Source organism: Garra rufa, unplaced genomic scaffold (genome assembly GCF_049309525.1).
Source record: "Garra rufa unplaced genomic scaffold, GarRuf1.0 hap1_unplaced_002, whole genome shotgun sequence".
NCBI lineage: Eukaryota > Metazoa > Chordata > Actinopteri > Cypriniformes > Cyprinidae > Garra > Garra rufa.
Window position 1 is genome coordinate 9,989,294 of NW_027394277.1, and position 16,675 is coordinate 10,005,968.

The window sequence follows — 16,675 nt, forward strand, 5'->3', positions numbered from 1 at the left end:
ATGTAGAAAACATTTTTAAATGTAAGGCAGAAAAATATTTTAAATGCTTGCACTGTTATTTTAAGAATATGGACAAGCTTGTTGATTATTACAGTGTTTTTAATGATGATGTCTGTAAGGCCTTCCAAGATTTTAAGTGGCGAATGCCAGGGGATCAGGGTTGATTTTATGGGAGTTTAAAGAAGAATATGTGTGAGGTATGTTTTTTTGTTGTTGTTGTTGTTGTTGTTGAGATTCTTTTACTTTTAGGTATTTACAACATTGTTTATTAGTGGTAAAACATCTAAAGGTACTCTCCCCATGGCTTTTAATGTTAGTTTTTATTCTCTGTGAATGTAAATGATTTTTTCTATAATAAAGTAAAAAAAAAAAAAAAAAAAATGGATAACGCGTCTGACTATGGATCAGAAGATTCTAGGTTCGACTCCTGGCTGGCTAGCGCTATGCTTTTTGCGTAATGCAGTTTGGTTTTGATGTCACGGGCTTGCCAAATTGTTGCCCCATTCCTACGTGTCACCCAGGCTTTGAGAAAAACTTGGACACAAAATGAAATCCGAACTAGCCAATAATCAGCAACTTATCCGGTTAAAACCGCGTCTCAGTTTCATTGCTAATCTCATGATTTTTTCATTTCTGTACCTTGACAGACCGGCGATAGGCTGTTTTTCCTTGAGATAACGGTTACAATGCAAGACCTCGCTTGTTTTTTCGAATGCGTGGCGTGACTATTTTTGGAATCTTTTTTTTTACCCGGACAAGGCTTCCACTGACCAGTTCCCATATGGTCTAGCGGTCAGGATTCCTGGTTTTCACCCAGGTGGCCCGGGTTCGACTCCCGGTATGGGAAGGTGGGCTCCTCTTCGAAGGGGCCGCACGTCTTCCTGCGTCGAAGGCCGTTTTTTGGCCAGCAGTCGAGCTGCAGAAACCTAATAGGCAGAGGTTGTGACCCCACAGACCCATGCCTTCGATAGCTCAGCTGGTAGAGCGGAGGACTGTAGGTGAAGCGTTGGCAATCCTTAGGTCGCTGGTTCGACTCCGGCTCGAAGGAGGTTGTTTTTTCATGTGCCCACCTTTTTTGGGGGGGCCGGCCTTCTGAAAGCGCCCAGCAGAGCTTGATTTCACAGTCCGCCGTTGGGGGGAAGGGGGGCAAAAGAGAGTTCCCTGACCGGGAATCGAACCCGGGCCGCGGCGGTGAGAGCGCCAAATCCTAACCACTAGACCACCAGGGAAGGGCTGATCTGGTGCTGGCCTGCTAATAGCATGAGAACAAGCAGACAGCAATACAGGCTTCTGTCACGTCGAAAACCAACAAGTCGGGCGCAAGCACGAGGTCCCCCAGTCGGTGGGCCAGTGGCGCAATGGATAACGCGTCTGACTACGGATCAGAAGATTCTAGGATCAACTCCCGGCTGGTTAGCGCTATGCTTTTTGCGTAATGCAGTTTGGTTTTGATGTCACGGGCTTGCCGAATTGTTGCCCCATTCCTACGTGTCACCCAGGCTTTGAGAAAAACTTGGACACAAAATGAAATCCGAACTAGCCAATAATCTGCAACTTATCCGGTTAAAACCGCGTCTCAGTTTCATTGCTAATCTCATGATTTTTTCATTTCTGTACCTTGACAGACCGGCGATAGGCTGTTTTTCCTTGAGATAACGGTTACAATGCAAGACCACGCTTGTCTTTTCGAATGCGTGGCGTGACTATTTTTGGAATCTTTTTTTTTACCCGGACAAGGTTTCCACTGACCAGTTCCCATATGGTCTAGCGGTCAGGATTCATGGTTTTCACCCAGGTGGCCCGGGTTCGAGTCCCGGTATGGGAAGGCGGGCTCCTCTTCGAAGGGGCCGCACGTCTTCCTGCGTCGAAGGCCGTTTTTTGGCCAGCAGTCGAGCTGCAGAAACCTAATAGGCAGAGGTTGTGACCCTACAAACCCTACAGACCCGTGCCTTCGATAGCTCAGCTGGTAGAGCGGAGGACTGTAGGTGAAGCGTTGGCAATCCTTAGGTCGCTGGTTCGACTCTGGCTCGAAGGAGGTTGTTTTTTCATGTGCCCACCTTTTTTGGGGGGGCCGGCCTTCTGAAAGCGCCCAGCAGAGCTTGATTTCACAGTCCGCCGTTAGGGGGGAGGGGGGCAAAAGAGAGTTCCCTGACCGGGAATCGAACCCGGGCCGCGGCGGTGAGAGCGCCGAATCCTAACCACTAGACCACCAGGGAAGGGCTGATCTGGTGCTGGCCTGCTAATAGCATGAGAACAAGCAGACAGCAATACAGGCTTCTGTCACGTCGAAAACCAACAAGTCGGGCGCAAGCACGAGGTCCCCCAGTCGGTGGGCCAGTGGAGCAATGGATAACGCGTTTGACTACGGATCAGAAGATTCTAGGTTCGACTCCTGGCTGGCTTGCGCTACACTTTTTGCGTAATGCAGTTTGGTTTTGATGTCACGGGCTTGCCGAATTGTTGCCCTATTCCTACGTGCCACCCAGGCTTTGAGAAAAAGTTGGACACGAAATGAAATCCGAACTAGCCGGTAATCAGCAACTTATCCGTTTAAAACCGCGTCTCAGTTTCATTGCTAATCTCATGATTTTTTCATTTCTGTACCTTGACAGACCGGCGATAGGCTGTTTTTCCTTGAGATAACGGTTACAATGCAAGACCACGCTTGTCTTTTCCAATGCGTGGCGTGACTATTTTTGGAATCTTTTTTTTTACCCGGACAAGGATTCCACTGACCAGTTCCAATATGGTCTAGCGGTCAGGATTCTTGGTTTTCACCCAGGTGGCCCGGGTTTGACTCCCGGTATGGGAAGGCGGGCTCCTCTTTGCTTCCCTCTTCGAACGGGCCGCACGTCTTCCTGCGTCGAAGGCCGTTTTTTGGCCAGCAGTCGAGCTGCAGAAACCTAATAGGCAGAGGTTGTGACCCCACAGACCCGTGCCTTCGATAGCTCAGCTGGTAGAGCGGAGGACTGTAGGTGAAGCGTTGGCAATCCTTAGGTCGCTGGTTCGACTCCGGCTCGAAGGAGGTTGTTTTTTCATGTGCCCACCTTTTTTTGGGGGGCCGGCCTTCTGAAAGCGCCCAGCAGAGCTTGATTTCACAGTCCGCCGTTGGGGGGAAGGGGGGCAAAAGAGAGTTCCCTGACCGGGAATCGAACCCGGGCCGCGGCGGTGAGAGCGCCGAATCCTAACCACTAGACCACCAGGGAAGGGCTGATCTGGTGCTGGCCTGCTAATATCATGAGAACAAGCAGACAGCAATACAGGCTTCTGTCACGTCGAAAACCAACAAGTCGGGCGCAAGCACGAGGTCCCCCAGTCGGTGGGCCAGTGGCGCAATGGATAACGCGTCTGACTACGGATCAGAAGATTCTAGGATCAACTCCCGGCTGGTTAGCGCTATGCTTTTTGCGTAATGCAGTTTGGTTTTGCTGTCACGGGCTTGCCGAATTGTTGCCCCATTCCTACGTGTCACCCAGGCTTTGAGAAAAACTTGGACACAAAATGAAATCCGAACTAGCCAATAATCTGCAACTTATCCGGTTAAAACCGCGTCTCAGTTTCATTGCTAATCTCATGATTTTTTCATTTCTGTACCTTGACAGACCGGCGATAGGCTGTTTTTCCTTGAGATAACGGTTACAATGCAAGACCACGCTTGTCTTTTCGAATGCGTGGCGTGACTATTTTTGGAATCTTTTTTTTTACCCGGACAAGGTTTCCACTGACCAGTTCCCATATGGTCTAGCGGTCAGGATTCATGGTTTTCACCCAGGTGGCCCGGGTTCGAGGCCCGGTATGGGAAGGCGGGCTCCTCTTCGAAGGGGCCGCACGTCTTCCTGCGTCGAAGGCCGTTTTTTGGCCAGCAGTCGAGCTGCAGAAACCTAATAGGCAGAGGTTGTGACCCTACAAACCCTACAGACCCGTGCCTTCGATAGCTCAGCTGGTAGAGCGGAGGACTGTAGGTGAAGCGTTGGCAATCCTTAGGTAGCTGGTTCGACTCCGGCTCGAAGGAGGTTGTTTTTTCATGTGCCCACCTTTTTTGGGGGGGCCGGCCTTCTGAAAGCGCCCAGCAGAGCTTGATTTCACAGTCCGCCGTTGGGGGGAAGGGGGGCAAAAGAGAGTTCCCTGACCGGGAATCGAACCCGGGCCACGGCGGTGAGAGCGCCGAATCCTAACCACTAGACCACCAGGGAAGGGCTGATCTGGTGCTGGCCTGCTAATAGCATGAGAACAAGCAGACAGCAATACAGGCTTCTGTCACGTCGAAAACCAACAAGTCGGGCGCAAGCACGAGGTCCCCCAGTCGGTGGGCCAGTGGCGCAATGGATAACGCGTCTGACTACGGATCAGAAGATTCTAGGTTCGACTCCTGGCTGGCTCGCGCTACACTTTTTGCGTAATGCAGTTTGGTTTTGATGTCACGGGCTTGCCGAATTGTTGCCCTATTCCTACGTGCCACCCAGGCTTTGAGAAAAAGTTGGACACGAAATGAAATCCGAACTAGCCGTTAATCAGCAACTTATCCGTTTAAAACCGCGTCTCAGTTTCATTGCTAATCTCATGATTTTTTCATTTCTGTACCTTGACAGACCGGCGATAGTCTGTTTTTCCTTGAGATAACGGTTACAATGCAAGACCACGCTTGTTTTTTCGAATGCGTGGCGTGACTATTTTTGGAATCTTTTTTTTTACCCAGACAAGGCTTCCACTGACCAGTTCCAATATGGTCTAGCGGTCATGATTCCTGGTTTTCACCCAAGCGTCCCGGGTTTGACTCCCGGTATGGGAAGGCGGGCTCCTCTTTGCTTCCCTCTTCGAACGGGCCGCACGTCTTCCTGCGTCGAAGGCCGTTTTTTGGCCAGCAGTCGAGCTAAAGAAACCTAATAGGCAGAGGTTGTGACCCCATAGACCCGTGCCTTCGATAGCTCAGCTGGTAGAGCGGAGGACTGTAGTTGAAGCGTTGGCAATCCTTAGGTCGCTGGTTCGACTCCGGTTCGAAGGAGGTTGTTTTTTCATGTGCCCACCTGTTTTTTGGGGGGGGGCCGGCCTTCTGAAAGCGCCCAGCAGAGCTTGATTTCACAGTCTGCCGTTGGGGGGGAGGGGGGCAAAAGAGAGTTCCCTGACCGGGAATCGAACCCGGGCCGCAGCGGTGAGAGCGCCGAATCCTAACCACTAGACCACCAGGGAAGGGCTGATCTGATGCTGGGCTGATCTGATGCTGGCCTGCTAATAGCACAAGAACAAGCAGACAGCAATACAGGCTTCTGTCACGTCGAAAACCAACAAGTCGGGCGCAAGCACGAGGGACCCCAGTCGGTGGGCCAGTGGCGCAATGGATAAAGCGTCTGACTACGGATCAGAAGATTCTAGGTTCGACTTCTGGCTGGCTCGCGCTACGCTTTTTGCATAATGCAGTTTGGTTTTGATGTCACGGGCTTGCAGAATCGTTGCCCTATTCCTACGTGTCACCCAGGCTTTGAGAAAAAGTTGGACACGAAATGAAATCCGAACTAGCCAATAATCAGCAACTTATCCGGTTAAAACCGCGTCTCAGTTTCATTGCTAATCTCATGATTTTTTCATTTCTGTACCTTGACAGACCGGCGATAGGCTGTTTTTCCTTGAGATAACGGTTACAATGCAAGACCTCGCTTGTTTTTTCGAATGCGTGGCGTGACTATTTTTGGAATCTTTTTTTTTACCCGGACAAGGCTTCCACTGACCAGTTCCCATATGGTCTAGCGGTCAGGATTCCTGGTTTTCACCCAGGTGGCCCGGGTTCGACTCCCGGTATGGGAAGGCGGGCTCCTCTTCGAAGGGGCAGCACGTCTTCCTGCGTCGAAGGCCGTTTTTTGGCCAGCAGTCGAGCTGCAGAAACCTAATAGGCAGAGGTTGTGACCCCACAGACCCGTGCCTTCGATAGCTCAGCTGGTAGAGCGGAGGACTGTAGGTGAAGCGTTGGCAATCCTTAGGTCGCTGGTTCGACTCCGGCTCGAAGGAGGTTGTTTTTTCATGTGCCCACCTTTTTTTGGGGGGCCGGCCTTCTGAAAGCGCCCAGCAGAGCTTGATTTCACAGTCCGCCGTTGGGGGGAAGGGGGGCAAAAGAGAGTTCCCTGACCGGGAATCGAACCCTAGCCGCGGCGGTGAGAGCGCCGAATCCTAACCACTAGACCACCAGGGAAGGGCTGATCTGGTGCTGGCCTGCTAATAGCATGAGAACAAGCAGACAGCAATACAGGCTTCTGTCACGTCGAAAACCAACAAGTCGGGCGCAAGCACGAGGTCCCCCAGTCGGTGGGCCAGTGGCGCAATGGATAACGCGTCTGACTACGGATCAGAAGATTCTAGGATCAACTCCCGGCTGGTTAGCGCTATGCTTTTTGCGTAATGCAGTTTGGTTTTGATGTCACGGGCTTGCCGAATTGTTGCCCCATTCCTACGTGTCACCCAGGCTTTGAGAAAAACTTGGACACAAAATGAAATCCGAACTAGCCAATAATCTGCAACTTATCCGGTTAAAACCGCGTCTCAGTTTCATTGCTAATCTCATGATTTTTTCATTTCTGTACCTTGACAGACCGGCGATAGGCTGTTTTTCCTTGAGATAACGGTTACAATGCAAGACCACGCTTGTCTTTTCGAATGCGTGGCGTGACTATTTTTGGAATCTTTTTTTTTACCCGGACAAGGTTTCCACTGACCAGTTCCCATATGGTCTAGCGGTCAGGATTCATGGTTTTCACCCAGGTGGCCCGGGTTCGAGTCCCGGTATGGGAAGGCGGGCTCCTCTTCGAAGGGGCCGCACGTCTTCCTGCGTCGAAGGCCGTTTTTTGGCCAGCAGTCGAGCTGCAGAAACCTAATAGGCAGAGGTTGTGACCCTACAAACCCTACAGACCCGTGCCTTCGATAGCTCAGCTGGTAGAGCGGAGGACTGTAGGTGAAGCGTTGGCAATCCTTAGGTCGCTGGTTCGACTCTGGCTCGAAGGAGGTTGTTTTTTCATGTGCCCACCTTTTTTGGGGGGGCCGGCCTTCTGAAAGCGCCCAGCAGAGCTTGATTTCACAGTCCGCCGTTAGGGGGGAGGGGGGCAAAAGAGAGTTCCCTGACCGGGAATCGAACCCGGGCCGCGGCGGTGAGAGCGCCGAATCCTAACCACTAGACCACCAGGGAAGGGCTGATCTGGTGCTGGCCTGCTAATAGCATGAGAACAAGCAGACAGCAATACAGGCTTCTGTCACGTCGAAAACCAACAAGTCGGGCGCAAGCACGAGGTCCCCCAGTCGGTGGGCCAGTGGCGCAATGGATAACGCGTTTGACTACGGATCAGAAGATTCTAGGTTCGACTCCTGGCTGGCTTGCGCTACACTTTTTGCGTAATGCAGTTTGGTTTTGATGTCACGGGCTTGCCGAATTGTTGCCCTATTCCTACGTGCCACCCAGGCTTTGAGAAAAAGTTGGACACGAAATGAAATCCGAACTAGCCGGTAATCAGCAACTTATCCGTTTAAAACCGCGTCTCAGTTTCATTGCTAATCTCATGATTTTTTCATTTCTGTACCTTGACAGACCGGCGATAGGCTGTTTTTCCTTGAGATAACGGTTACAATGCAAGACCACGCTTGTCTTTTCCAATGCGTGGCGTGACTATTTTTGGAATCTTTTTTTTTACCCGGACAAGGATTCCACTGACCAGTTCCAATATGGTCTAGCGGTCAGGATTCTTGGTTTTCACCCAGGTGGCCCGGGTTTGACTCCCGGTATGGGAAGGCGGGCTCCTCTTTGCTTCCCTCTTCGAACGGGCCGCACGTCTTCCTGCGTCGAAGGCCGTTTTTTGGCCAGCAGTCGAGCTGCAGAAACCTAATAGGCAGAGGTTGTGACCCCACAGACCCGTGCCTTCGATAGCTCAGCTGGTAGAGCGGAGGACTGTAGGTGAAGCGTTGGCAATCCTTAGGTAGCTGGTTCGACTCCGGCTCGAAGGAGGTTGTTTTTTCATGTGCCCACCTTTTTTGGGGGGGCCGGCCTTCTGAAAGCGCCCAGCAGAGCTTGATTTCACAGTCCGCCGTTGGGGGGAAGGGGGGCAAAAGAGAGTTCCCTGACCGGGAATCGAACCCGGGCCACGGCGGTGAGAGCGCCGAATCCTAACCACTAGACCACCAGGGAAGGGCTGATCTGGTGCTGGCCTGCTAATAGCATGAGAACAAGCAGACAGCAATACAGGCTTCTGTCACGTCGAAAACCAACAAGTCGGGCGCAAGCACGAGGTCCCCCAGTCGGTGGGCCAGTGGCGCAATGGATAACGCGTCTGACTACGGATCAGAAGATTCTAGGTTCGACTCCTGGCTGGCTCGCGCTACACTTTTTGCGTAATGCAGTTTGGTTTTGATGTCACGGGCTTGCCGAATTGTTGCCCTATTCCTACGTGCCACCCAGGCTTTGAGAAAAAGTTGGACACGAAATGAAATCCGAACTAGCCGTTAATCAGCAACTTATCCGTTTAAAACCGCGTCTCAGTTTCATTGCTAATCTCATGATTTTTTCATTTCTGTACCTTGACAGACCGGCGATAGGCTGTTTTTCCTTGAGATAACGGTTACAATGCAAGACCACGCTTGTTTTTTCGAATGCGTGGCGTGACTATTTTTGGAATCTTTTTTTTTACCCAGACAAGGCTTCCACTGACCAGTTCCAATATGGTCTAGCGGTCATGATTCCTGGTTTTCACCCAAGCGTCCCGGGTTTGACTCCCGGTATGGGAAGGCGGGCTCCTCTTTGCTTCCCTCTTCGAACGGGCCGCACGTCTTCCTGCGTCGAAGGCCGTTTTTTGGCCAGCAGTCGAGCTAAAGAAACCTAATAGGCAGAGGTTGTGACCCCATAGACCCGTGCCTTCGATAGCTCAGCTGGTAGAGCGGAGGACTGTAGTTGAAGCGTTGGCAATCCTTAGGTCGCTGGTTCGACTCCGGTTCGAAGGAGGTTGTTTTTTCATGTGCCCACCTGTTTTTTGGGGGGGGGGGCCGGCCTTCTGAAAGCGCCCAGCAGAGCTTGATTTCACAGTCTGCCGTTGGGGGGGAGGGGGGCAAAAGAGAGTTCCCTGACCGGGAATCGAACCCAGGCCGCGGCGGTGAGAGCGCCGAATCCTAACCACTAGACCACCAGGGAAGGGCTGATCTGATGCTGGGCTGATCTGATGCTGGCCTGCTAATAGCACAAGAACAAGCAGACAGCAATACAGGCTTCTGTCACGTCGAAAACCAACAAGTCGGGCGCAAGCACGAGGGACCCCAGTCGGTGGGCCAGTGGCGCAATGGATAAAGCGTCTGACTACGGATCAGAAGATTCTAGGTTCGACTTCTGGCTGGCTCGCGCTACGCTTTTTGCATAATGCAGTTTGGTTTTGATGTCACGGGCTTGCAGAATCGTTGCCCTATTCCTACGTGTCACCCAGGCTTTGAGAAAAAGTTGGACACGAAATGAAATCCGAACTAGCCAATAATCAGCAACTTATCCGGTTAAAACCGCGTCTCAGTTTCATTGCTAATCTCATGATTTTTTCATTTCTGTACCTTGACAGACCGGCGATAGGCTGTTTTTCCTTGAGATAACGGTTACAATGCAAGACCTCGCTTGTTTTTTCGAATGCGTGGCGTGACTATTTTTGGAATCTTTTTTTTTACCCGGACAAGGCTTCCACTGACCAGTTCCCATATGGTCTAGCGGTCAGGATTCCTGGTTTTCACCCAGGTGGCCCGGGTTCGACTCCCGGTATGGGAAGGCGGGCTCCTCTTCGAAGGGGCCGCACGTCTTCCTGCGTCGAAGGCCGTTTTTTGGCCAGCAGTCGAGCTGCAGAAACCTAATAGGCAGAGGTTGTGACCCCACAGACCCGTGCCTTCGATAGCTCAGCTGGTAGAGCGGAGGACTGTAGGTGAAGCGTTGGCAATCCTTAGGTCGCTGGTTCGACTCCGGCTCGAAGGAGGTTGTTTTTTCATGTGCCCACCTTTTTTTGGGGGGCCGGCCTTCTGAAAGCGCCCAGCAGAGCTTGATTTCACAGTCCGCCGTTGGGGGGAAGGGGGGCAAAAGAGAGTTCCCTGACCGGGAATCGAACCCTAGCCGCGGCGGTGAGAGCGCCGAATCCTAACCACTAGACCACCAGGGAAGGGCTGATCTGGTGCTGGCCTGCTAATAGCATGAGAACAAGCAGACAGCAATACAGGCTTCTGTCACGTCGAAAACCAACAAGTCGGGCGCAAGCACGAGGTCCCCCAGTCGGTGGGCCAGTGGCGCAATGGATAACGCGTCTGACTACGGATCAGAAGATTCTAGGATCAACTCCCGGCTGGTTAGCGCTATGCTTTTTGCGTAATGCAGTTTGGTTTTGATGTCACGGGCTTGCCGAATTGTTGCCCCATTCCTACGTGTCACCCAGGCTTTGAGAAAAACTTGGACACAAAATGAAATCCGAACTAGCCAATAATCTGCAACTTATCCGGTTAAAACCGCGTCTCAGTTTCATTGCTAATCTCATGATTTTTTCATTTCTGTACCTTGACAGACCGGCGATAGGCTGTTTTTCCTTGAGATAACGGTTACAATGCAAGACCACGCTTGTCTTTTCGAATGCGTGGCGTGACTATTTTTGGAATCTTTTTTTTTACCCGGACAAGGTTTCCACTGACCAGTTCCCATATGGTCTAGCGGTCAGGATTCATGGTTTTCACCCAGGTGGCCCGGGTTCGAGTCCCGGTATGGGAAGGCGGGCTCCTCTTCGAAGGGGCCGCACGTCTTCCTGCGTCGAAGGCCGTTTTTTGGCCAGCAGTCGAGCTGCAGAAACCTAATAGGCAGAGGTTGTGACCCTACAAACCCTACAGACCCGTGCCTTCGATAGCTCAGCTGGTAGAGCGGAGGACTGTAGGTGAAGCGTTGGCAATCCTTAGGTCGCTGGTTCGACTCTGGCTCGAAGGAGGTTGTTTTTTCATGTGCCCACCTTTTTTGGGGGGGCCGGCCTTCTGAAAGCGCCCAGCAGAGCTTGATTTCACAGTCCGCCGTTAGGGGGGAGGGGGGCAAAAGAGAGTTCCCTGACCGGGAATCGAACCCGGGCCGCGGCGGTGAGAGCGCCGAATCCTAACCACTAGACCACCAGGGAAGGGCTGATCTGGTGCTGGCCTGCTAATAGCATGAGAACAAGCAGACAGCAATACAGGCTTCTGTCACGTCGAAAACCAACAAGTCGGGCGCAAGCACGAGGTCCCCCAGTCGGTGGGCCAGTGGCGCAATGGATAACGCGTTTGACTACGGATCAGAAGATTCTAGGTTCGACTCCTGGCTGGCTTGCGCTACACTTTTTGCGTAATGCAGTTTGGTTTTGATGTCACGGGCTTGCCGAATTGTTGCCCTATTCCTACGTGCCACCCAGGCTTTGAGAAAAAGTTGGACACGAAATGAAATCCGAACTAGCCGGTAATCAGCAACTTATCCGTTTAAAACCGCGTCTCAGTTTCATTGCTAATCTCATGATTTTTTCATTTCTGTACCTTGACAGACCGGCGATAGGCTGTTTTTCCTTGAGATAACGGTTACAATGCAAGACCACGCTTGTCTTTTCCAATGCGTGGCGTGACTATTTTTGGAATCTTTTTTTTTACCCGGACAAGGATTCCACTGACCAGTTCCAATATGGTCTAGCGGTCAGGATTCTTGGTTTTCACCCAGGTGGCCCGGGTTTGACTCCCGGTATGGGAAGGCGGGCTCCTCTTTGCTTCCCTCTTCGAACGGGCCGCACGTCTTCCTGCGTCGAAGGCCGTTTTTTGGCCAGCAGTCGAGCTGCAGAAACCTAATAGGCAGAGGTTGTGACCCCACAGACCCGTGCCTTCGATAGCTCAGCTGGTAGAGCGGAGGACTGTAGGTGAAGCGTTGGCAATCCTTAGGTAGCTGGTTCGACTCCGGCTCGAAGGAGGTTGTTTTTTCATGTGCCCACCTTTTTTGGGGGGGCCGGCCTTCTGAAAGCGCCCAGCAGAGCTTGATTTCACAGTCCGCCGTTGGGGGGAAGGGGGGCAAAAGAGAGTTCCCTGACCGGGAATCGAACCCGGGCCACGGCGGTGAGAGCGCCGAATCCTAACCACTAGACCACCAGGGAAGGGCTGATCTGGTGCTGGCCTGCTAATAGCATGAGAACAAGCAGACAGCAATACAGGCTTCTGTCACGTCGAAAACCAACAAGTCGGGCGCAAGCACGAGGTCCCCCAGTCGGTGGGCCAGTGGCGCAATGGATAACGCGTCTGACTACGGATCAGAAGATTCTAGGTTCGACTCCTGGCTGGCTCGCGCTACACTTTTTGCGTAATGCAGTTTGGTTTTGATGTCACGGGCTTGCCGAATTGTTGCCCTATTCCTACGTGCCACCCAGGCTTTGAGAAAAAGTTGGACACGAAATGAAATCCGAACTAGCCGTTAATCAGCAACTTATCCGTTTAAAACCGCGTCTCAGTTTCATTGCTAATCTCATGATTTTTTCATTTCTGTACCTTGACAGACCGGCGATAGGCTGTTTTTCCTTGAGATAACGGTTACAATGCAAGACCACGCTTGTTTTTTCGAATGCGTGGCGTGACTATTTTTGGAATCTTTTTTTTTACCCAGACAAGGCTTCCACTGACCAGTTCCAATATGGTCTAGCGGTCATGATTCCTGGTTTTCACCCAAGCGTCCCGGGTTTGACTCCCGGTATGGGAAGGCGGGCTCCTCTTTGCTTCCCTCTTCGAACGGGCCGCACGTCTTCCTGCGTCGAAGGCCGTTTTTTGGCCAGCAGTCGAGCTAAAGAAACCTAATAGGCAGAGGTTGTGACCCCATAGACCCGTGCCTTCGATAGCTCAGCTGGTAGAGCGGAGGACTGTAGTTGAAGCGTTGGCAATCCTTAGGTCGCTGGTTCGACTCCGGTTCGAAGGAGGTTGTTTTTTCATGTGCCCACCTGTTTTTTGGGGGGGGGGGCCGGCCTTCTGAAAGCGCCCAGCAGAGCTTGATTTCACAGTCTGCCGTTGGGGGGGAGGGGGGCAAAAGAGAGTTCCCTGACCGGGAATCGAACCCAGGCCGCGGCGGTGAGAGCGCCGAATCCTAACCACTAGACCACCAGGGAAGGGCTGATCTGATGCTGGGCTGATCTGATGCTGGCCTGCTAATAGCACAAGAACAAGCAGACAGCAATACAGGCTTCTGTCACGTCGAAAACCAACAAGTCGGGCGCAAGCACGAGGGACCCCAGTCGGTGGGCCAGTGGCGCAATGGATAAAGCGTCTGACTACGGATCAGAAGATTCTAGGTTCGACTTCTGGCTGGCTCGCGCTACGCTTTTTGCATAATGCAGTTTGGTTTTGATGTCACGGGCTTGCAGAATCGTTGCCCTATTCCTACGTGTCACCCAGGCTTTGAGAAAAAGTTGGACACGAAATGAAATCCGAACTAGCCAATAATCAGCAACTTATCCGGTTAAAACCGCGTCTCAGTTTCATTGCTAATCTCATGATTTTTTCATTTCTGTACCTTGACAGACCGGCGATAGGCTGTTTTTCCTTGAGATAACGGTTACAATGCAAGACCTCGCTTGTTTTTTCGAATGCGTGGCGTGACTATTTTTGGAATCTTTTTTTTTTACCCGGACAAGGCTTCCACTGACCAGTTCCCATATGGTCTAGCGGTCAGGATTCCTGGTTTTCACCCAGGTGGCCCGGGTTCGACTCCCGGTATGGGAAGGCGGGCTCCTCTTCGAAGGGGCCGCACGTCTTCCTGCGTCGAAGGCCGTTTTTTGGCCAGCAGTCGAGCTGCAGAAACCTAATAGGCAGAGGTTGTGACCCCACAGACCCGTGCCTTCGATAGCTCAGCTGGTAGAGCGGAGGACTGTAGGTGAAGCGTTGGCAATCCTTAGGTCGCTGGTTCGACTCTGGCTCGAAGGAGGTTGTTTTTTCATGTGCCCACCTTTTTTGGGGGGGCCGGCCTTCTGAAAGCGCCCAGCAGAGCTTGATTTCACAGTCCGCCGTTAGGGGGAGGGGGGCAAAAGAGAGTTCCCTGACCGGGAATCGAACCCGGGCCGCGGCGGTGAGAGCGCCGAATCCTAACCACTAGACCACCAGGGAAGGGCTGATCTGGTGCTGGCCTGCTAATAGCATGAGAACAAGCAGACAGCAATACAGGCTTCTGTCACGTCGAAAACCAACAAGTCGGGCGCAAGCACGAGGTCCCCCAGTCGGTGGGCCAGTGGCGCAATGGATAACGCGTTTGACTACGGATCAGAAGATTCTAGGTTCGACTCCTGGCTGGCTTGCGCTACACTTTTTGCGTAATGCAGTTTGGTTTTGATGTCACGGGCTTGCCGAATTGTTGCCCTATTCCTACGTGCCACCCAGGCTTTGAGAAAAAGTTGGACACGAAATGAAATCCGAACTAGCCGGTAATCAGCAACTTATCCGTTTAAAACCGCGTCTCAGTTTCATTGCTAATCTCATGATTTTTTCATTTCTGTACCTTGACAGACCGGCGATAGGCTGTTTTTCCTTGAGATAACGGTTACAATGCAAGACCACGCTTGTCTTTTCCAATGCGTGGCGTGACTATTTTTGGAATCTTTTTTTTTACCCGGACAAGGATTCCACTGACCAGTTCCAATATGGTCTAGCGGTCAGGATTCTTGGTTTTCACCCAGGTGGCCCGGGTTTGACTCCCGGTATGGGAAGGCGGGCTCCTCTTTGCTTCCCTCTTCGAACGGGCCGCACGTCTTCCTGCGTCGAAGGCCGTTTTTTGGCCAGCAGTTGAGCTGCAGAAACCTAATAGGAAGAGGTTGTGACCCCACATAGCCGTGCTTCGATTGCTCAGCTGGTAGAGCGGAGGACTGTAGGTGAAGCGTTGGCAATCATTATGTCGCTGGTTCGACTCCGGCTCGAAGGAGGTTGTTTTTTCATGTGCCCACCTTTTTTTGGGGGGGGGCCGGCCTTCTGAAAGCCCCCAGCAGAGCTTGATTTCACAGTCCGCCGTTGGGGGGGAGGGGGGCAAAAGAGAGTTCCCTGACCGGGAATCGAACCCGGGCCGCGGCGGTGAGAGCGCCGAATCCTAACCACTAGACCACCAGGGAAGGGCTGATCTGATGCTGGGCTGATCTGATGCTGGGCTGATCTGATGCTGGGCTGATCTGATGCTGGGCTGATCTGATGCTGGCCTGCTAATAGCACAAGAACAAGCAGACAGCAATACAGGCTTCTGTCACGTCGAAAACCAACAAGTCGGGCGCAAGCACGAGGGACCCCAGTCGGTGGGCCAGTGGCGCAATGGATAAAGCGTCTGACTACGGATCAGAAGATTCTAGGTTCGACTTCTGGCTGGCTCGCGCTACGCTTTTTGCATAATGCAGTTTGGTTTTGATGTCACGGGCTTGCAGAATCGTTGCCCTATTCCTACGTGTCACCCAGGCTTTGAGAAAAAGTTGGACATGAAATGAAATCCGAACTAGCCAATAATCAGCAACTTATCCGGTTAAAACCGCGTCTCAGTTTCATTGCTAATCTCATGATTTTTTCATTTCTGTACCTTGACAGACCGGCGATAGGCTGTTTTTCCTTGAGATAACGGTTACAATGCAAGACCTCGCTTGTTTTTTCGAATGCGTGGCGTGACTATTTTTGGAATCTTTTTTTTTACCCGGACAAGGCTTCCACTGACCAGTTCCCATATGGTCTAGCGGTCAGGATTCCTGGTTTTCACCCAGGTGGCCCGGGTTCGAGTCCCGGTATGGGAAGGCGGGCTCCTCTTCGAAGGGGCCGCACGTCTTCCTGCGTCGAAGGCCGTTTTTTGGCCAGCAGTCGAGCTGCAGAAACCTAATAGGCAGAGGTTGTGACCCCACAGACCCGTGCCTTCGATAGCTCAGCTGGTAGAGCGGAGGACTGTAGGTGAAGCGTTGGCAATCCTTAGGTCGCTGGTTCGACTCCGGCTCGAAGGAGGTTGTTTTTTCATGTGCCCACCTTTTTTGGGGGGGCCGGCCTTCTGAAAGCGCCCAGCAGAGCTTGATTTCACAGTCCGCCGTTGGGGGGAAGGGGGGCAAAAGAGAGTTCCCTGACCGGGAATCGAACCCGGGCCACGGCGGTGAGAGCGCCGAATCCTAACCACTAGACCACCAGGGAAGGGCTGATCTGGTGCTGGCCTGCTAATAGCATGAGAACAAGCAGACAGCAATACAGGCTTCTGTCACGTCGAAAACCAACAAGTCGGGCGCAAGCACGAGGTCCCCCAGTCGGTGGGCCAGTGGCGCAATGGATAACGCGTCTGACTACGGATCAGAAGATTCTAGGTTCGACTCCTGGCTGGCTCGCGCTACACTTTTTGCGTAATGCAGTTTGGTTTTGATGTCACGGGCTTGCCGAATTGTTGCCCTATTCCTACGTGCCACCCAGGCTTTGAGAAAAAGTTGGACACGAAATGAAATCCGAACTAGCCGTTAATCAGCAACTTATCCGTTTAAAACCGCGTCTCAGTTTCATTGCTAATCTCATGATTTTTTCATTTCTGTACCTTGACAGACCGGCGATAGGCTGTTTTTCCTTGAGATAACGGTTACAATGCAAGACCACGCTTGTTTTTTCGAATGCGTGGCGTGACTATTTTTGGAATCTTTTTTTTTACCCAGACAAGGCTTCCACTGACCAGTTC

At 52.1% G+C, this 16,675-nt stretch overlaps 35 non-coding genes across 35 annotated transcripts; 21 read left to right on the forward strand and 14 right to left on the reverse strand.

Annotated features, from left to right (window-relative positions):
- The first annotated feature begins 775 nt into the window (after window positions 1-775).
- On the forward strand, window positions 776-847 carry trnae-uuc (transfer RNA glutamic acid (anticodon UUC)). Its single transcript has one exon. It is a non-coding gene; the product is annotated as a tRNA-Glu (tRNA).
- Window positions 848-961: 114 nt separating this feature from the next.
- trnay-gua (transfer RNA tyrosine (anticodon GUA)) lies at window positions 962-1,048 on the forward strand. Its single transcript is given in 2 exon segments — window positions 962-998; window positions 1,013-1,048. It is a non-coding gene; the product is annotated as a tRNA-Tyr (tRNA).
- Window positions 1,049-1,157: 109 nt separating this feature from the next.
- trnae-cuc (transfer RNA glutamic acid (anticodon CUC)) lies at window positions 1,158-1,229 on the reverse strand. The gene has a single exon. It is a non-coding gene; the product is annotated as a tRNA-Glu (tRNA).
- A 524-nt stretch (window positions 1,230-1,753) lies between these two features.
- Window positions 1,754-1,825, forward strand: trnae-uuc (transfer RNA glutamic acid (anticodon UUC)). Its single transcript has one exon. It is a non-coding gene; the product is annotated as a tRNA-Glu (tRNA).
- A 319-nt stretch (window positions 1,826-2,144) lies between these two features.
- Window positions 2,145-2,216, reverse strand: trnae-cuc (transfer RNA glutamic acid (anticodon CUC)). Its single transcript has one exon. It is a non-coding gene; the product is annotated as a tRNA-Glu (tRNA).
- Window positions 2,217-2,938: 722 nt separating this feature from the next.
- Window positions 2,939-3,025, forward strand: trnay-gua (transfer RNA tyrosine (anticodon GUA)). The gene is given in 2 exon segments: window positions 2,939-2,975; window positions 2,990-3,025. It is a non-coding gene; the product is annotated as a tRNA-Tyr (tRNA).
- Window positions 3,026-3,134: 109 nt separating this feature from the next.
- On the reverse strand, window positions 3,135-3,206 carry trnae-cuc (transfer RNA glutamic acid (anticodon CUC)). The gene has a single exon. It is a non-coding gene; the product is annotated as a tRNA-Glu (tRNA).
- Window positions 3,207-3,730: 524 nt separating this feature from the next.
- Window positions 3,731-3,802, forward strand: trnae-uuc (transfer RNA glutamic acid (anticodon UUC)). Its single transcript has one exon. It is a non-coding gene; the product is annotated as a tRNA-Glu (tRNA).
- A 319-nt stretch (window positions 3,803-4,121) lies between these two features.
- On the reverse strand, window positions 4,122-4,193 carry trnae-cuc (transfer RNA glutamic acid (anticodon CUC)). Its single transcript has one exon. It is a non-coding gene; the product is annotated as a tRNA-Glu (tRNA).
- A 115-nt stretch (window positions 4,194-4,308) lies between these two features.
- Window positions 4,309-4,381, forward strand: trnar-acg (transfer RNA arginine (anticodon ACG)). The gene has a single exon. It is a non-coding gene; the product is annotated as a tRNA-Arg (tRNA).
- A 734-nt stretch (window positions 4,382-5,115) lies between these two features.
- Window positions 5,116-5,187, reverse strand: trnae-cuc (transfer RNA glutamic acid (anticodon CUC)). The gene has a single exon. It is a non-coding gene; the product is annotated as a tRNA-Glu (tRNA).
- Window positions 5,188-5,727: 540 nt separating this feature from the next.
- trnae-uuc (transfer RNA glutamic acid (anticodon UUC)) lies at window positions 5,728-5,799 on the forward strand. The gene has a single exon. It is a non-coding gene; the product is annotated as a tRNA-Glu (tRNA).
- Window positions 5,800-5,913: 114 nt separating this feature from the next.
- Window positions 5,914-6,000, forward strand: trnay-gua (transfer RNA tyrosine (anticodon GUA)). The gene is given in 2 exon segments: window positions 5,914-5,950; window positions 5,965-6,000. It is a non-coding gene; the product is annotated as a tRNA-Tyr (tRNA).
- Window positions 6,001-6,705: 705 nt separating this feature from the next.
- On the forward strand, window positions 6,706-6,777 carry trnae-uuc (transfer RNA glutamic acid (anticodon UUC)). The gene has a single exon. It is a non-coding gene; the product is annotated as a tRNA-Glu (tRNA).
- A 319-nt stretch (window positions 6,778-7,096) lies between these two features.
- Window positions 7,097-7,168, reverse strand: trnae-cuc (transfer RNA glutamic acid (anticodon CUC)). Its single transcript has one exon. It is a non-coding gene; the product is annotated as a tRNA-Glu (tRNA).
- A 115-nt stretch (window positions 7,169-7,283) lies between these two features.
- On the forward strand, window positions 7,284-7,356 carry trnar-acg (transfer RNA arginine (anticodon ACG)). Its single transcript has one exon. It is a non-coding gene; the product is annotated as a tRNA-Arg (tRNA).
- Window positions 7,357-8,086: 730 nt separating this feature from the next.
- trnae-cuc (transfer RNA glutamic acid (anticodon CUC)) lies at window positions 8,087-8,158 on the reverse strand. The gene has a single exon. It is a non-coding gene; the product is annotated as a tRNA-Glu (tRNA).
- Window positions 8,159-8,273: 115 nt separating this feature from the next.
- Window positions 8,274-8,346, forward strand: trnar-acg (transfer RNA arginine (anticodon ACG)). Its single transcript has one exon. It is a non-coding gene; the product is annotated as a tRNA-Arg (tRNA).
- A 736-nt stretch (window positions 8,347-9,082) lies between these two features.
- Window positions 9,083-9,154, reverse strand: trnae-cuc (transfer RNA glutamic acid (anticodon CUC)). Its single transcript has one exon. It is a non-coding gene; the product is annotated as a tRNA-Glu (tRNA).
- A 540-nt stretch (window positions 9,155-9,694) lies between these two features.
- On the forward strand, window positions 9,695-9,766 carry trnae-uuc (transfer RNA glutamic acid (anticodon UUC)). Its single transcript has one exon. It is a non-coding gene; the product is annotated as a tRNA-Glu (tRNA).
- Window positions 9,767-9,880: 114 nt separating this feature from the next.
- trnay-gua (transfer RNA tyrosine (anticodon GUA)) lies at window positions 9,881-9,967 on the forward strand. The gene is given in 2 exon segments: window positions 9,881-9,917; window positions 9,932-9,967. It is a non-coding gene; the product is annotated as a tRNA-Tyr (tRNA).
- Window positions 9,968-10,672: 705 nt separating this feature from the next.
- Window positions 10,673-10,744, forward strand: trnae-uuc (transfer RNA glutamic acid (anticodon UUC)). Its single transcript has one exon. It is a non-coding gene; the product is annotated as a tRNA-Glu (tRNA).
- Window positions 10,745-11,063: 319 nt separating this feature from the next.
- trnae-cuc (transfer RNA glutamic acid (anticodon CUC)) lies at window positions 11,064-11,135 on the reverse strand. Its single transcript has one exon. It is a non-coding gene; the product is annotated as a tRNA-Glu (tRNA).
- Window positions 11,136-11,250: 115 nt separating this feature from the next.
- On the forward strand, window positions 11,251-11,323 carry trnar-acg (transfer RNA arginine (anticodon ACG)). Its single transcript has one exon. It is a non-coding gene; the product is annotated as a tRNA-Arg (tRNA).
- A 730-nt stretch (window positions 11,324-12,053) lies between these two features.
- Window positions 12,054-12,125, reverse strand: trnae-cuc (transfer RNA glutamic acid (anticodon CUC)). The gene has a single exon. It is a non-coding gene; the product is annotated as a tRNA-Glu (tRNA).
- Window positions 12,126-12,240: 115 nt separating this feature from the next.
- Window positions 12,241-12,313, forward strand: trnar-acg (transfer RNA arginine (anticodon ACG)). The gene has a single exon. It is a non-coding gene; the product is annotated as a tRNA-Arg (tRNA).
- A 736-nt stretch (window positions 12,314-13,049) lies between these two features.
- On the reverse strand, window positions 13,050-13,121 carry trnae-cuc (transfer RNA glutamic acid (anticodon CUC)). Its single transcript has one exon. It is a non-coding gene; the product is annotated as a tRNA-Glu (tRNA).
- Window positions 13,122-13,662: 541 nt separating this feature from the next.
- trnae-uuc (transfer RNA glutamic acid (anticodon UUC)) lies at window positions 13,663-13,734 on the forward strand. Its single transcript has one exon. It is a non-coding gene; the product is annotated as a tRNA-Glu (tRNA).
- Window positions 13,735-14,043: 309 nt separating this feature from the next.
- Window positions 14,044-14,115, reverse strand: trnae-cuc (transfer RNA glutamic acid (anticodon CUC)). Its single transcript has one exon. It is a non-coding gene; the product is annotated as a tRNA-Glu (tRNA).
- Window positions 14,116-14,230: 115 nt separating this feature from the next.
- Window positions 14,231-14,303, forward strand: trnar-acg (transfer RNA arginine (anticodon ACG)). Its single transcript has one exon. It is a non-coding gene; the product is annotated as a tRNA-Arg (tRNA).
- Window positions 14,304-15,035: 732 nt separating this feature from the next.
- On the reverse strand, window positions 15,036-15,107 carry trnae-cuc (transfer RNA glutamic acid (anticodon CUC)). Its single transcript has one exon. It is a non-coding gene; the product is annotated as a tRNA-Glu (tRNA).
- Window positions 15,108-15,695: 588 nt separating this feature from the next.
- trnae-uuc (transfer RNA glutamic acid (anticodon UUC)) lies at window positions 15,696-15,767 on the forward strand. The gene has a single exon. It is a non-coding gene; the product is annotated as a tRNA-Glu (tRNA).
- Window positions 15,768-15,881: 114 nt separating this feature from the next.
- trnay-gua (transfer RNA tyrosine (anticodon GUA)) lies at window positions 15,882-15,968 on the forward strand. The gene is given in 2 exon segments: window positions 15,882-15,918; window positions 15,933-15,968. It is a non-coding gene; the product is annotated as a tRNA-Tyr (tRNA).
- Window positions 15,969-16,077: 109 nt separating this feature from the next.
- Window positions 16,078-16,149, reverse strand: trnae-cuc (transfer RNA glutamic acid (anticodon CUC)). Its single transcript has one exon. It is a non-coding gene; the product is annotated as a tRNA-Glu (tRNA).
- A 115-nt stretch (window positions 16,150-16,264) lies between these two features.
- On the forward strand, window positions 16,265-16,337 carry trnar-acg (transfer RNA arginine (anticodon ACG)). The gene has a single exon. It is a non-coding gene; the product is annotated as a tRNA-Arg (tRNA).
- The last annotated feature ends 338 nt before the right edge of the window (window positions 16,338-16,675 follow it).